A 17,839-nucleotide genomic window follows, 5' to 3' on the forward strand; every position below is an offset into this window, starting at 1 on the left:
ATGGGGTTTTACCACGCTGACCAGGCTGCTCTCAAACTCCTGACCTCAGGTGATCCGCCCACCTCGGCCTCCCAAAGTGCTAGGATTACAGGTGTGAACCACCACACCCGGCCACTGAAATCTTTATATTCATCGATAAGGCCCACAGATCTTCCACACCAGCATTGGTACTATTCTAGAAAGTAGGCTTTGGTTACGGTCTTGCCCTCATCAAATATCATTTGACCACATATGTGAGGATTTATTTCTGGGATCTCTCTTATGTTCTATTAGTCTATATGTCTTTATGCCAGTATCATACTATTTTGATTAGTGTCAGAGTAGTGATATATTTTGAAATTGGGAAGTGTGAGACTTTCAGTTTTGTTTTTCTTTTACAAAATTATTTGGGCCATTCCTTAGGATTCTCCAGATCTCACCTTGAATATTAATAATCCCCACGTGTCAAGGGCAGGATCAGGTGGAGATTAACTGGATCATGGGGACGGTTTTCCCCATATTCTCATGGTAGTGAGTGAGTCTTACGAGATCTGATGGTTTTGTAAGTATCTACCATTTCCCCTGCTTGCATTTACTCCGTCCCGCTACCCTGGAAAGAAGGTGCCTGCTTCTCTTTCACCTTTCACCGTGATGGTAAGTTTCCTGAGGTCTCTCCAGTAATGAAGAATTATGAGTCAATTAAACCTCTTTCCTTTATAAATTACCCAGTCTTGGGTATTTCTTCATAACAGTGTGAGAATGGACTAATACGCAGCCTGTATGTGTCTTTGTATCTAAGGTGAGTGGGTCTTGAGGTTCTGAAAAATCTATTGAACCACTCTCTATTTCTTTTTTCTTTCTTTTTTTTTTTTTTTTTTTTTTTTTTTTGTTTTTGAGATGGAGTCTTGCTCTGTCACCCAGACTGGAGTGCAGTGGTGTGGTCTCAGCTCACTGCAACCTCTGCCTTCCAGCTTTAAGCGATCCTCCTGCCTCAGCCTCCCAAGTAGTTGGGATTACAGATGCACGCCACCGTGCCCTGCTAATTTTTTGTATTTTTGGTAGAGATGGCGTTTCATCATGTTGGCCAGGCTGGTCTTGAACCCCTGACCTCAGGTGATCCGCCCACCTTGGCCTCCCAAAGTGCTGGGAATACAGGTGTGAGCCACCATGCCCAGCCCTCTATTTCTTTTGATTTACATATATAATAATTACTGACAGGAAAGGACTTACTTTGCCATTTTCTTGATTGTTTTTTGTATACCTTGCAGTTATTTTGTCCCTTTTCCTTTCTTGCTGCCTTTCATTAGGTTTTGTTCATTTTTTTGTGTGACGTGTTTGATTCCTTTCTCATTTTCTTCTGTATATCTTCTACAGATATTTCCTTTGTGACTACCGTGGGGATTAAGTATAATACCTTATCATTATAGCCTTTTATTTTAAACTGACAGAAACTTAATATGAGTTACATACAAAATTTTATACCCCCCTACTTTATGTTATTTATTTCACAAAGTGCCTATTTTTGTATTTTATGTTCATTAACATAGTTTGATAGTTATAGTTCTATTTATACTTTTATCTTTCAAGTTTTATACCAGGATTAAATGTGATTTATGTACAACCATTAGAATATTATAGGATTCTGTACTTTTCCATATGCCTCCCTTTACTGAGCGCTTTATATTTTTTATGCCCTTGTGTTACTGTCAAGTGTCCTTTTGTTTCAACTTGAAGAACTTAGCATCTTTTTGTAAGGTGGGTTTAGTGTGGATAAACACCGTCAGCTTTTATTTTTCTGGGAAGGTCTTTATTTCACCTTCTTTTTTTAATGACCAAAATGTATTTATTTAATATACATCACAATGGCTCAACCAAGGCTTAATTTAAAAGACAAAAACAAAACAAAAATAATACCACAGCTCAAGATACAGAGTCCTATACAGAAATCACAGACAGGACAGACCATCGAAGGAAAACTTAGACGACACAAAGAGAGGCAGGGAGACCAGGCGCGGTGGCTCATGCCTGTAATCCTAGCACTTTGGGAGGCCAAGGCGGACAGATCACCTGAGGTCAGGGGTTTGTGACCAGCCTGACCAACATAGTGAAACCTCATCCCTACTAAAAATACCAAAATTAACTGGGTGTGGTGGCGGGCGCCTATAATCCCAGCTACTCAGGAGGCTGAGGCATGAGAATCGTTTGAACTTGGGAGGTGGAGGTTGCAGTGAGCTGAGATCTCACCACTGCACTCCAGCCTGGGCAACAGAGCAAGACTCCACTTCATAAAAAAAAAAAAAAAGGACAGTCTGGGCAGCCTGCCTCAGGGGTCCTGGCTGGTAACCTACTTTGAGTAGGTTTCTTGCAGGTAAAAGATGTGGGAAGCTTTTTTCCAGAACTCAACAGCATGCATGTTCAAAGGGCTATCAATGTTGGGTTCTCCTAGCAGACTCTGGATGGAGACCAGAATGGTCCTGATGCCCTACAGTACAGACCATTTGTCCTTCTGAATATCCAGGCATATGTTACCCTGGGTGTCTATGTTGGGGTGGTAGCAAGGTGTGAGGAACTCCAATGTGGGCTCATTATAAGGGTAGCCACTGGGGAACTCTAGCAAGAGCTTATACCTCAGGTCTTCATATACTGTGCCAGCTGCTCCATGGATGGTCCCTACCCATTTGAAAAGTTTGTCTGATTCAAGGAAGGCAGAAATCCCTTTGTCACCAGTACATCATGAGGGTCATCAGCTCCTGCTATAGTCTTCTGCCCACAGGACTCTGGGCAGCACCCCCACTCAGCTCAGTTCTTTTATGAGTGGTGACAATGCTAGTGGCAGCTGGGTTGTGGTTTTGGGAGACCACTTGGCTGCCTTCTCCTTCATTTCTGAAAAACAGTTTTGTTGGTGATAATATTCTTGGTTGACAAAAGTTTTTTTCTTCCAGTACTTTGAATATAACATCTCACTCCTTTCTAGCCTATGTTTCTGCTGAGAAATCAGCTGATAATCCTTTTTTTTTTTTTTTTTTTTTTTTTTTGAGAAGGAGTCTCGCTCTGTCACCCAGGCTGGAGTGCAGTGGCCAGATCTCAGCTCACTGCCAACTCCGCCTCCCGGGTTTACGCCATTCTCCTGCCTCAGCCTCCTGAGTAGCTGGGACTACAGGCGCCCGCCACCTCACCCGGCTAGTTTTTTGTATTTTTTTAGTAGAGACGGGGTTTCACCGTGTTAGCCAGGATGGTCTCGATCTCCTGACCTCATGATCCACCCGCCTCGGCCTCCCAAAGTGCTGGGATTACAGGCTTGAGCCACCGCGTCCGGCCTCAGCTGATAATCTTATAGTAGCTCCCTTGTACATGACAAGTGGCTTTTCTCTTGCTGTTTTCAAGACTCACGCTTTATCCTTGACTTCTGATACATCAAAATATCCTTGATAGTTTGATTACAATATGTCTCAGTGTGAGCATCTCTGGGTTCTTCTTAGTCAGCATCCTTTGAGCTTCCAGAATTTGGATGTCCATTTTCTTCCTTAGATTTGGAAGTTTGGGCCATTATTTCTTCAAATAAGCTCTCTGCCCTTTGCTCTCATTCTTCTTTTTAACTCCTATAACATGTACGTTGATAGGCTTGATGATTTTTCATAGGTCCCTTATGCTTTCGTCACTTTTATTAATCCTTTATTCTTTCTGTCCCTGTGACTTGATCATTTCAAATTATCTGTCTTCAACTTCACTGATGCTTTGTTCTGCTTGATCAAGTTGTCTATTGAATTCTTCTAGTGAATTTTATAATTCGGTTATTGCAGTCTTCGGCTCTGGATATTTTTTTTTTCCTTAGTTTTTGTCTCTTTGATCATATTGTCACTTTGTTAATGCATTGTTTTCTGGATTTGTTTTTAGTTGTCTGTCTGTGTACTCTTGTATCACACTGAAGTTCTTTAAGACAATTATTTTGAATTATTTTTCAGGTTGTTAATTGATCTCTTTGTTTAAGGTCAGTTCCTGGATATTTATTTTGTTCCTTTGATTGGGCCATTTTTCCCTATTTCTTCATATGCCTTATTATTTTTTACTGAGATTTGTGCTTTTGAAAAATAGGCACCGCTTCAGTCTTTATGGCCTGGCTTCATACAAGGAAAGATCTTCACTAGTCACTCAGCTAGGGATTCTGGGGGCCTCTCAAGCCTTTTCTGGGGAGATGTACCATGTAATACACCAGGTCCCCATTTGCCTTCTACCATGGTTGTATGCATCTTGAGGCCGTCACTAGAAGCAGATGCCAGCACCAAGCTTCACGTACAGCTGCAGAACTGTGAGTCAATTAAATCTCTTTTCTTATTTATGTTTATATATATGTATGTATTTTTAGAGACAGGGTCTCCCTATGTTGCCCAGGCTGGTCTCAGACTCCTGGGCACAAGGGATCTTCTAGCCTTGGCCTTCCAAAGTGCTAGGATCACAGATGTGAGCCACCACACCAAACCAAAATATTTTTTCATTATAAATTACTCATTCTCGAGTACTTCTTTATTGCAACACAAAAATGGACTAATACATAGATCCTGCTAGGAAAGCCATGGTAGCTTTGTACAAAATTTTTTGTAGAAAAAAATTTTGCTTATTGATTAAATTTATTTAGTACTATTTCTACTATGTATGTTTCTGTAATTAGTATTTTTTCAGTTAACTATCTTTCACAGTTTTGGGGTGTTGAGTTGTTCAGTATGTCCTCTACTTTTCATATTATTATTTGTGGGATTGATAGTGATGGTCCTCTTTCATTTTTGATAGTGTTATTTGTGTACTCTTTGTTTTTGTCCTTGAACACTGGTACCAAAGGTATATCATCTCATTAATTTTTGCAAAGACGCAACTTTTGCTTTGGTCGATTCCTTTTATTTATGTTTGTTTTCTATGTCATTAATTTCTGTTCTTGTCATCCTTGTGTCTTTCATTCTACTTTCTTTAAATTTAATATACTTTTTCTCTGATTTCTTCAAATGGATATTTTGTTTTCCTAATTTCTTCAAATAGATAATCGTTCTTTCAGCCTTTGTTCTTTCTTTATGTGTTTGAAGGCTGGAAAAATCCTCTAAAGTACAACTTTAGCTGCTTCCAACAAGATTTGATATACAGTATATGGAGAGCTTTGATGTAATTAAGCGCAAATTTTTAATTGCAATTCTTCTTTAAACCTTGAGTTACTTAGAAGCAAAGCTCTGTCATAAGCTCTATTTTGCCTTTTTATATAGAGAGGTGGGTTTTGGTTAGTGTTTGCACAGTAAATCTTTTTTAGTTCTCTTATTCACAAGCTCCCTGTATGCTTGTGTGTTGAATGTGCACTTTGTCATTTTAAAAAAAGGTAAAGTTTGTTAGGTTTTTAATACACTTTAGCAACCTTTTTATTTTAATCAGATCATTTAACGTTGTCTTAGTTGATTTTGTGCCGCTATAACAGAATACCAGAAGGCCAGACGCAGTGACTTATCCTGTAATCCCAACATTTTGGGAGGCTGAGGCAGGCAGATCACCTGAGGTCAGGAGTTCGAGACTAGCCTGACCAATATGATGAAACCCTGTCTCTACTAAAAATACAAAAATTAGCAGAGTGTGGTGGCGTGCACCTGTAATCCCAGCTACTCAGGAGGCTGAGGTAGGAGAATTGCTTGAACCTGGGAGATGGAGGTTGCAGTGAGCTGAGATCATGCCATTGCACTCCAGCCTGGGCAACGAGAGTGAAACTCTGTCTTAAAAAAAAGAAAGAAAAAACAAACAAACAAACAAACAACAACAACAAAAACAGAATGCCAGAGACTAGGTAATTTATTTATTTTATTTTATTTTGTTTTGTTTTATTTTATTTGAGACAGAGTCTCACTCTGTCACCCAGGCTGAAGTGCAGTGGCACGATCTCAGCTCACTGCAGCCTCTGCCTCCCGGGTTCAGGCAATTCTCCTGCCTCAGCCTCCTGAGTAAGCTGGGATCACAGGTGTGCACCACCACACTTGGCTAATTTTTGTATTTTTAGTAGAGATGGGGTTTCACCATGTTGGCCAGGCTGTTCTTGAACTCCTGACCTCAAGTGATCCACCCACCTCGGCCTCCCAAAGTGCTGGGGATTGCAGCCATGAGCCACTGTGCCCGGCCTAGATAATTTATCTTAAAAAGAAATTTATGTCTCACAGTTCTGGAGGCTCAGAAGTCCAAGATCAAAGGGCCAGCAACTTGTGATTGACTTTTTGCCGCTTCATAATGGGGTAGAAGGCATCACATGGATGAGAGAGGTAGAAGGGGGCAAACCAAACTCATCCTTTTTTAAGGAACCCACTTTCATGATAACTAATCGTGATAATTACTCACAACCTTGCCATTAATCCATGTATTAGGGCAGAGTATTCCATGACCTACTCACCTCTTAAAGGTTCCACCTCTCAATGCTTTACATTGGGGAGTAAGTTTCCAACATATGAACTTTGAGGGACACATTCGAACTTTAGGAAACATATTAACAGTTAATAACAAAGCAAACATGCAACAGACAAGTTAATGAAATTTCTCATATATTTCAATTTAAAGCTACCATCTTAAAGGTGCTATTTGTCTCATTTGTTCTATGTTAATTTTTCTCTCTTTTCTTGATTCTTTGAGAGTATTTTGGTCCATATTTCCTTTCACTATTAAGTATGACATTTGATATGGGTGTTGTATAAATGCCTTTATCCAATTGAAGAAGTTTCCTTGTTTTTAGTTTGGTAAGTGTTTTTGTCAAGAAAAGGTGTTGGAGTTTTTCAAATGATTTTTGAGATGTTGATGTGATTTTTGGTTTTTAATCTATTGATGTGATGTATTACATTAATTATTTTTAAAATGTTAAGTCAACCTTATATCTCTGCTGTAAAGATCACTTGGTCATGGTGTATAATTCTTTTTGTATATTGCTGAATTTGGTTTGCTATTATTTTGTTTAAAATTTTCAATATCTGTATTCGTAATAGGTATTGCTCTGTCGGTTTCTTGTAAATGTCTTCTCTGGTATTCGTATAAGGATAATAATGGCTTCATAATGAGTTGCAGAGTGTTCCCACCCCTTTTTTTGAATGTGAGATATTAGCATTAATTCTCCTTTAAATGCTTGGTAGAATTCAGTGACGAAGTATTCTGGGCCTAAGATTTTCTTAGTGGGTAGTTTTTGATTACTTTGCTTCTTATAGGTATATTCAGATTGTCTATTTCTTGTGTAATCAGTGTTTGTGGTTTGTATCTTTCTAGAAATTTGTCAGTTTTATCTAATTTGTCATTACCTAATTTGTGGGCATACATACAGTTGTTCATAGTTTTTCTTTTAAATCCCTTTTACTTCTGTGAGGTCAGTAGTAATGTCTCCTCTTTCACTTCGATGCTACTAATTTGAGCCATCTTTTTTTTCTTGTGCAACCTAGAAACTGAACATTTCAACCTGAAAATTAAATATTTATCAATTTTGTAGATGTTTTTAGAGAACCAGCTTTGGTTTTATCAATTTTTCCTATTATTTTTATTGTCCATCTTTTGTTTTTTATTCTCTATTTCATTGATATCTATTCTAATCTTTATTATTTTCTTCCTCTGGCTTGCTTTGGGTTTAGTTTCCAGTTTCCTAGGGTGAAAGGTTAGAGTATTGATTTAAGATCTTTTTTCTTTCTTAACATAGGTATTTACAGCTATAAATTTCCCTCTAAGTACTGTTTTACTTGCATTCCATTACTTTGGGGATATTGTATCTTCATTTTGACTCACATAAATCTATTTTCTGACTTCCCTTTTTATTTTTTCTTTGTCCTATTGGTTATTCAGGAATGTTTTGTAAAATTTCCACATATCTCTGAGCTTACCAAATTATTTGGTAATTGCTATAAATTTCTAATTTCATTCCATTGTGGTCAGAGAACATATTTTGTATTATTTCAATTCTTTTAAATTTATTGAGGTATGCTTTATGGTTTAGCATATGGTCTACCCTGGAGAATGTTCTATGTACACTTGAGAAGAGTATGTATATTGTCATAATTCAGTGGAATGTTCTGTCTTAGTTCATTTGTGTTGCTATAAAGATATACTTGAGGCTGGATGATTTATAAAGAAAAGAGTTTTATTTAGCTCATGGTTCTGCAGACTTTACAAGAAGCATGGCACCAACATCTACTTCTGGTGAGGCCTATAGGCTGCTTTCACTCATGAGCTCATGGCAGAAGGTAAAGGGGAGCCAATGTGTACAGATCACATGGCAAGAGAATGGAAGCAACAGAGAGGGGAGGTAGGGAAGTGCCAGATTATTTTAAACAACTAGCTTCCATGGGAACTAACAGAATGAGAACTCACTCATTAATGTGAGGATAGCACCAAGACATTCATGAAGGATATGCCTCCATGACCTAAATGACTCCCATTGAGTCCCTACCTCCAATATTGCGGATCAAATTTCAACATGAGATTTGGAGAGGCCAAATATCCAAACCATAGCATGTTCTATAGTCGTCTGTTAGGTGTAGTTGGTTTATAGTGTCATTCAAGTCTTCTTCTACCTCTTTATTGCTCTTCTGTCTAATCGTTCTATCTATCATTAAGAAAGGATATTGAAATGTCTATTTATTTCTTCATTTCTGTCAGTTTTTTCCGTGTATTGGTGCTCTATTATTAGCTGAATATATATTTATAATTGGTATATTTTCCTGATGGGTTAATCCTTTTACTGTTATAAAGTATTCCCATTGATGTCCAGCAACATATTTTGCTTTAAAGTATATTTTGTCTATTACTGTAGCCACTCCAGCTTTCCTATGGTTGCTGTTTTCATGACATATCTTTTTCCATCCTTTTACTGTCAATCTATTTGTACCTTTGAATTAAAAGTGTCTTTCTTGCAGACAACATATAGTAAGTAGAAGCATGTTTTTTGTAATTCAGTATGACAATTTTTGCCTTTTGAGAATTGTTTAATCCACTCGCATTTGATATTATCAATCTAGTTAGATTTATGTCTATTTTACTTTTGTCTTACATATGTCCTGTGTTTTTTCTGTTCTTCCATTGCTGCTTTACTGCTTTTTCTGCATTAAGTAAATATTTTCTAATGTAGCATTTTAATTTCATTAGGATTTTTTCCCACTATATTTGTACTACATTTTTTAGTGGTTGCTCTAGGGCCTACCATATATAATTAACTGATCATAATCACCTTGAGATTTAAACGAGTTTAATTCCAGTGATCGATTAAGAACCCTATTCCTATACAGCCCTGTTCCATTTCCCCCATTTCTATGGTATTATTTTTATATACATTATATCTATTAATTTTACAAACTCAATGATACATTGTTATAATCATTTTCTTAGCCCATTACATGTTTACTCCCACTTACCTCCTTTGTGATGTTATTGGCAAATATATTTCACATATATGTTATAGGCTCAACAATGCATGATATACATATTATTTTATATAATTGCCTTTAAAATAAGTATGAGACAAAAGAGAAAATACGCATTTATAGTGTCTTTTTAAAGGACAGTAACTTTCACTGATAGTCTTTGTTTTTGTGGATTTAAATTACCATTTAAGGTAACTTGCTTTAAACCTGAAGAATTTTTTTTAGTATTTCTTGAAGGCAGGCCTAATCGCAACAAATTCTCTGGGTTTTTGTTTGTTTTGTTTTTTAATCTAGGAATTTCTTTATTTTGCCTTCATTTTTCAAATACAGCTGTGATGTATATAGGATTCTTCCTTGATTTTTTCTTTGAACACTTCAAATATGTTATTTCACTGCCTTCTGACGTGTGTTTTGTTATAAGTGAGCTGCTAACGTATTTGGGGTTCTCCTTTAAGTGATGAGTCATTTTTCTCTTGCTGCCTTTAAGATTTTTTCTTGTCTTTGGTTTTCATCATGATGTTTCTGTTTGTAAATGTTTTCTAATTTATCCTGTTTGGAGTTGATTGACCTTTGTGAATGAGTAGGTTGTTGTTTTCAATAAATTTGAGAAGTTTTCTGCTGCTATTTCTTTGAATATTTTTTTCTGCTTCCTTTCCTCTCCTTTTGGTACATTGTTATGTATATGTTGTTGTGTTTAATTGTGTCCCACATATCTCTGAGACTGTCTTTTTTCCCCCCCTCCCCATTCATTTTCTCTCTGTTCTTCAACTTGAATAATGAGCTGACTGTGGTATTGTTAGGACTCTCTTTCTGTCTCTGGCCACATCCAGATGTGAAACCACTAATTGCTCAATGATTGTTCTCTTGTTTTCAAGAGTGCCTTTGGGCATTGATGCCTCTACAAAGACATCCAATCAAATTGTGATTCCTTTGAAGGAACCGTTTCTGAGGTCTAAGCTTCATATTTTGCCCCAGGAACTCAGAAGTGCTCCTCCCAGCTGTCTTGTTCCTCAGTTCTGTCCTGAAAACTAGTCAGCCTGGTTTAGGCTTTCTCTTCATAAATTAATGAATCTCCTTTCAGATGCCTTTCACTACAACTTGCACTGTTCTCTAGAGGCCCTTGGGTTTAAACTTCTCCACATTCTGTTGCACAAGAAGTCAATTCCAATGAGAAGAGATTGGAAACTATCTGTTTTATGGCCTTCTTCTCCAATCAGGCAAAATTTTTAAGCTGGAGCTGGAGCTGTGGAACATGACAAGTTTTTCTTTGAGTGACACCTAAACATGTAGAAGTTCCTCTTCTTCTTTGCTTTTTAAAGTGGTGATTTTAAGATTTTTAATTGCAATTGTGCATGACTAGTAGCAAATATAATTAATTTTTATTTATTAAACTTGTATCGTTGTATCTTAGCTAAACTCCTTTATTAATTCTAGAAGTGTTTTTTTTTCACAGTTTTTTTTTTAGACTTTTCTGCATGTACAGTCATGTCATCTGTAACTAGAGGCAAAGTATTCCTTTACAAACTACAATCTTTTATGTCTTGTCTTGCCATGTTACACTAGTGTTTTAGCCCATTCAGGCTGCAGTAACAAATTACCATAGACTGGATAACTTACAAACAACAGAAATGTATTTCTCACAGTTCTGGTAATTAGAAAGTCTAAGATCAAGATGCTAGCAGATTTAGTGTCTGGCAAAAGCCCCTTTTTTTCAAACATAGCAGCTTCTAGCTGTGTTCTCACATGGTGAAAGAAGCAAATAAGCTCCCTTGAGCCTTTTTTATAAGGGCACTAATCCCACTGAGGAGAGGGGAAAGCTTCATGACCTAATCCCCTCCCAAAGGCCCACCTCTTAACATAATTACATTGGGGAATTCAGTTTCAGTATATAACTTCCTGGGAGACACTAACATTTAGACCATAACAGCTAGCTGTGATTTCCAGCACAATGTTGAATAGGAGTAGTAAAAGAGGACATCCTTGACTTGTGTCTGATCCTTGGGTAGACATAGTGAGTCTTTCACAACCAAGTATGATGCTAGCTTTGGTTTTTTTGTACCTACCTGTTTTCATATTAAGAAATGTCCTATTTATTCCAAATAGATTGAGAGTTTGTTTTTTCATCATAAATAGATTGTGAATACTGTAAAGTACCATTTATACTATTTATATTTATATTGAGATAATCATATAGTTTTCTTTCTTAAAAAACTTTTGTTTGGGCTGGGCGCGGTGGCTCACGCCTGTAATCCTAGCACTTTGGAAGGCCGAGGCGGGTGGATCACAAGGTCAGGAGATCGAGACCATACTGGCTAACACGGTGAAATGCTGTCTCTACTAAAAATACAAAAAAAAGTTTAGCCGGGCGTGGTGGCCGGCGCCTGTGGTCCCAGCTACTCGGGAGGCTGAGGCAGGAGAATGGCGTGAACCCGGGAGGTGGAACTTGCAGTGAGCCGAGATCGCCCCACTGCTCTCCAGCCTGAACGACAGAGTGAGACTCCGTCTCAAAAAAAAAAACATTTTTTTCTTGTTGGTATGGTAAGTTACATTGATTGAATTTCAAATGTTGATTGAGGCTTGCGTTCATGGGATAAACACACTAGATTGTAATATATTGTTGACTTTATAGCAGCATCAACTGTAACAGAAGAGATTTATGTATTGCTGGATTCAATATGTTAATTTATATTGATGATTGTTGTGTCTATAATCGTGAGGGATAACAGCTTGTAGTTTTCTTCATCTCATTGGAATACTGGACTGATAAGATGAGTTCTATTTTCTGAAAGAGATTGTGTAAAATTGGTATTATTTCTGCCTTAAATGTTTTTAGGACTAACCACCAAACACATCTGGGCATGGCATTCTCTATATAGAAAGCTTTTAACTATAAAATCAATTTCTTTATAGATAGAAGACTGGTTTTTTTCTTCAGTGAGTTTTGATCGTATCTTTTAAGGAAGTGATCCATTTTACTCTGCTTGTTTGAAGCATTTTCACATTATCTTTTTAATGTCTATAGGGGTCTGTAATGATGTCCACTTTTTTATTCCTGATACTGGTCAGTATGGCCAGAGATCTACAGTCTAATTGTGTATTTGTTCATTTTTCACTTCAGTTCGATTAACTTTTAGTTTATATATTTTGAACTCTGTTGTTAGGCACATACATGTTTAGGATTGTTGTGTCTTTTTGGAAAACTGACTCATTATTACATAATGTCCTCCTTTATCTCTGATGATATTTCTCATTCTGAATTCTACTTTGATGTTATTATAGGGGTGTGTGTGTGTGTGTGTGTGTGTGTGTGTGTGTTGGTTGGTGTTTACTGTCTGCATGGTATATCTTTTTCCATCTTTTTAATTTAACTCATTTATATCTTTATATTTAAAGCAGGTTTCTTGTTGATAACATGCAATTTGGATTGCATTTTTATTCTGCCACTTGGTCTCTGTTTTTTAATTGATGTATTTAGTCCCTCTCAATTTAAATTGATTGATCTATTTTGATTAAAATCTTTCATCTTGCTACCTGTTTTCTTTTTGGTCCCTCTGTACTTTTTTATCTTTCCTTTTTTTAATACACTCATTTGGGTTGCTGTAGACTTTTTATTGTTCAATTTTGATCCCCATTATTGCCTTATTATTTATAACTTTTTTATACTTTTGGTGGTTTTCCTAGGTTTTATAATATACATATTTTATTAATCAGAGTCTATCTCCCAATATTATTCCATTTCACATGTAGTGTAAGGAGCTTATTATTATATTCCCAATTATTTCCTCCATCCTTTCTGCTATTGTCACACATTTTACTTTTCCATATGCTATAAACACATGATACGTTGATCTTATAGTTTGCTTGAGACCGTTGTCTTTTAGAACAATTAAAATTTAGAAAATTTTAAATAGACTTTATTTTATGTACATTTGCTTCATTTCCAGAATACTTTATGTTTTTCTGTAAATTCAAGATTCTGCTGGTATCGTATTTTTTTCTGCCTGAAGAAATTCCTTTAACATTTCTTATATTGCAAGGCTGCTAGTAGTAAATTTTCTCAGTTTTTATTTATCTGAGAAAGTATGTCTTCTTCGGGCTGGGCGCGGTGGCTCAAGCCTGTAATCCCAGCCCTTTGGGAGGCCGAGACGGGCGGATCACGAGGTCAGGAGATTGAGACCACCCTGGCTAACACGGTGAAACCCCGTCTCTACTAAAAATACAAAAACTAGCCGGGCGAGGTGGCGGGCGCCTGTAGTCCCAGCTACTCGGGAGGCTGAGGCAGGAGAATGGCGTGAACCCGGGAGGCGGAGCTTGCAGTGAGCTGAGATCCGGCCACTGCACTCCAGCCTGGGCGACAGAGCGAGACTCCGCCTCAAAAAAAAAAAAAAAAAAAAAAAAAGTATGTCTTCTTCATTTTCTAAAGATATTTTGCTGAATATAGAATGCTGGGATGACAGTTTTGTCTTTCAGTAGTTTAAACATGTCACTTTATTGTAATCTGGATTGCATTGCTTCTGAGGTGAAGTGCACTGCAATTCTCATCTTTGTTTCTCTGTATGTAATGTGTCCTTTTTCTCCGGCTGTCTTCAGGGTCTTTTCTTTGTTTTTGGAGACTTGAATATGACATACATAAGTGTGGTTTCTCTCTTCCTTCTTCCTCCCTTTTCTTCCTCCTTTCTCTCTCTCTCTTTCTTTTCCTGCTTGGTGTTATCTAAGTTTCTTGAATCTATGGCTTGGTGTCTGTCATTATTTTTGGAAAAATTCCCAGCCAACATTTCTCAAATATTTCTTCCCCCTACTCTCTTTCTCTTCTTCTCTTGGGATTTGTATAACGTGTATATTGCATCATTTGGTATTGTCCCACAGCTCTTAGATGAACTGGTTTTTTGTTGTTGTTGTTGTTGTTGTTTTAGATTTTTTTTGAGATAGAGTCCTGCTCTGTTGCCCAGGCTGGAGTGTAATGGCACAATTTCGACTCACTGTGAACTCCGCCTCCTGGGTTCAAGAAATTCTCCCACCTCAGCCTCCTGAGTAGCTGAGATCACAGGCATGCACCACCACGCCCGGCAAATTTCTGTATTTTTAGTAGAGACAGGATTTCGCCATGTTGGCCATGCTGGTCTGGAACTCCTGACCTCAGGTGATCCACCACCTCGGGCTCCCAAAGTGCTGGGATTACAAGCGTGAGCCACCATGCTTGGCTGGTTTTTTATTTTTTATTTTTATTTTTTAACTGTTTGTTGCTCTTTGTTTTTCTATTGACTTACCTTCAAGTTCATGTTGATTCTTATCTTCACTGTGTCTAGTCTACCTATGAGCCAGTCAAAGGCATTCTTCATCTCTCTCACTGTGTTTTTCATTTCTAGTATCACCAGTTGATTCTTTCATAGTTTCCACCTCTCTCCTGAATCATCCACCTGATCTTGTATGTTACCAGCTTTTCCTTTAGAGTCTTTAACACACAAATCATTACAATTTTAAGATCCCTGTCAGTTCCAACATATCTTGCTTTTTCATATGGCTCATAGTTTTTGTTTAAAAACAAACATTTAACAGTAGTAACAGAGGTAAATAATTTTCATACTTGGAAATGAGCACACCTTTCCTTCTACGTCTTTAATGTGGGGGTTCTATTAATCTAGTCAGGAGTTGAGTTTGACTTGAGATTTAATGTTGCAATGGTCATTCTCATTATATAACAGACTTCAAATTCTAATGTTACCTTGTGTTTAGAATGGGGACTATTTTGCTAGAATTTTAACTTCCCTTTCTCATAAGGATGACACTGTTGGCACTCCTCCGTCCCCATCCCCACATTTTAAGTTTTTTCCCATGGATGGTGAGGGACAAGGGAGGGATAGGGGAGAAGTGACCTGTACCACCAGTAGGAAGGAAGCTTTCTCAAGAGTCTCCTTGGTCTTTCCCGTGATTACCTGGCGAGAAACAATTCATCTTTTAACTTCATATGTGCAATTTATATATTATATGCAACATATGAAATCTATTAATTGCTCTATTAATTTTATAACGTGCTGTCTTGCAGAATTCCTTTATTTTTTCAGGCAGTTTTACCAACTATTTTACAACTTTGTTCTCTAGGGTTTTCCAGATGCACCATTTTGTCATCTGCAAACACAGATGCCTCCAGTTCTTTTCTCTTACCTCATTGCATTGGTTAATATATTAAGTAATAATAGAGCTAAGAAAATGTTTGCCTTGTTCCTAACCTTAGTAGGAATATTTCTAGTGTTTCCTCATTACATAAATCAGTGATTTTAGCATGAGGCATATACATAGTTTATCATAAGGATGTATCCATTCATTTTTTCAAGACTATAAGTACAAATGGGTATTCAACGTTTCCAAAGGCTTTATTGGCCTCTGTAGAGAGAGTCAAATGATTTTTTCTCCTTCAACTTATTATTATTGAATAATCTTTGGGTTCCTGGTATGGAACTGCTTTTCACTGCAATATTGGTTTTAGTTCTGTAGTTTGGGGAAGTCTTTATTTTTCTTTTTCTTGATTTTCACTTTCTCATGACCAGAGTATTTCTCAAGTGTATGTATTTCCCCAGAATGAGTTCATGGGACTTTTAAAATATTTTCTTATACATAAAACATTATTTTTGCTCTCATAATTAATAGTTTGGCTTACTGTATCATTTTTGAGACAAGATAGTTTTCCCTCCAGCCTTGAAGGAAGCCTTCTATTTCTCCTTAGCACATCATGCTGCTGAGCTCGTTTCTCTGCCAGTGACCTGTGCTACCCCCTCCTCTTGTCTTTCTAGTAGTTCATGGCAAAGTACTGAGGTATTGATCCCTTCTCTTCCTTTCACTTCTTTTTTATAGAGAAGAGGTCTCCCTATGTTGCCCAGGCTGGTCTTGAACTCCTGGGTTCAAGCGATCCTCCCACCTTGGCCTCTCAAAATAATGGGATTACAGGTGTGAGCTACCACACCCAGCTATCTTTTCTCAATCATCCTATCAAATAACTTGAGAAAGTTTTAATTTAAAAACTGTTCCTCCTTTTTTAGCTCTGGGAAATTATTCCCCCAACACTTATTTCCCCCTGTTGTAGACAAAATAATGGTGCACCAAAGGTGTCACATCCTAATCCCTGGAACCTACGAATATGTTATCTTACATGGAAAAAGGGACTTTGCAGATGTCATTTAAAATCTTGAAATGGGGAGATTTTTCTATATTATCCAGGGAGCCCAATGTAATCACAAGAGTCTTCATAAGAGGGAGGCAAGAGGGCCAAAGTCAGAGAAGATGATATGACATCAGAAGCAGAGGAGAGGGTGGTGCAATGATGGAGGCAGGGGTCACAGTCAGAGGGAGAGATCTAAAGAGGATACACTGCTGGCCTTGAAAATGGATGGGTCCACAAGCCAAAGAATGCAGGCAGCCTCTAGAAGCTAGGAAAGACAAGGAAACAAATTGTCCCTTAGAGCCTCCAGAAGGAATGCAGTCCTGCTGACACCTTGATTTTAGGACTTCTGGCCATTATAGCTGTTAAGATAATAAATTTATGTTGTTGCAAGCCATTAAATGTGTGGTCATTGCTTACAGCAGCAATAGAGACCACTACGCTTCCCTCCATTCTTATTTTTTTCTGTTCGTTCTTTCTGAACTCCTAGCAGACTTTTTTTTTTTTTTTTCAGATGAGGTCTCACTCTGTCATCCAGGCTGAAGTGCAGTGGCACAATCTTGACTCACTGCAGCCTCTGCTTCCTGGGTTCAAGCAATCCTCCTGCCTCAGCCTCCCCAGTAGCTGGGATTACAGGTGCCCGCTGCCTCACCTAGCTAATTTTTGTATTTTTAGTAGAGATGGGGTTTTGCCATATTGGCCAGGCTGGTCTCGAACGCCTGACCTCAGGTGATCCCCCTGCGTTTGCCTCCCAAAGTGCTGAGATTAGAGGGGTGAGCCACCATGCCAGGCCTATCAGACACATTTTGACACCCTGGATTGATGCTATGCATCTCTTACCTGCCCTGTCAGACTCTTCATCTTTTTGTCTTCTTGCCCTACAGTCTGGGAAGTTTCTTTAACTTTACTTTCCTATCCTCCTCCTGATTTGCTTTTAATTTTTATCATTACATTTGTAATGTCTCTAAACTTTTTTGATTCCCTGATTTGTCCTTTCTCTAGTTTTCCATTCTTGTTTTGTGGATGCAGTATCTCCTCAAACATACCTGAGATGTTAATTACGACTATTTTATTCTATTCATTGCCTTTAGTATCTATTTCTTCCAGGGACAACTGTTACTTTTGTTCCTCTTGGTCCTTCTGCCTTGTGACTGTTTTCCTTGGTTGCCTGTTATGTACACAGATGACAGATAAGACTAATGCATACAGACAGCTGCCAAGGGTTCCTTTTGTGGTTCCAGGGTCTGTTTACTCAGCAGGCCGCTCCCCTTCCTGGGAAGGCTGGCTTGACTTCTGCTTAGCCGGG

General features: G+C 37.9%; 1 pseudogene; it reads right to left on the minus strand.

Moving 5' to 3' along the window:
- Positions 1-2,302: 2,302 nt before the first annotated feature.
- On the minus strand, positions 2,303-4,551 carry LOC104668892 (annotated as a pseudogene).
- Between the last annotated feature and the right edge of the window lie 13,288 nt (positions 4,552-17,839).

The sequence above is a fragment of the Rhinopithecus roxellana genome, chromosome 5 (assembly GCF_007565055.1).
Source record: "Rhinopithecus roxellana isolate Shanxi Qingling chromosome 5, ASM756505v1, whole genome shotgun sequence".
NCBI lineage: Eukaryota > Metazoa > Chordata > Mammalia > Primates > Cercopithecidae > Rhinopithecus > Rhinopithecus roxellana.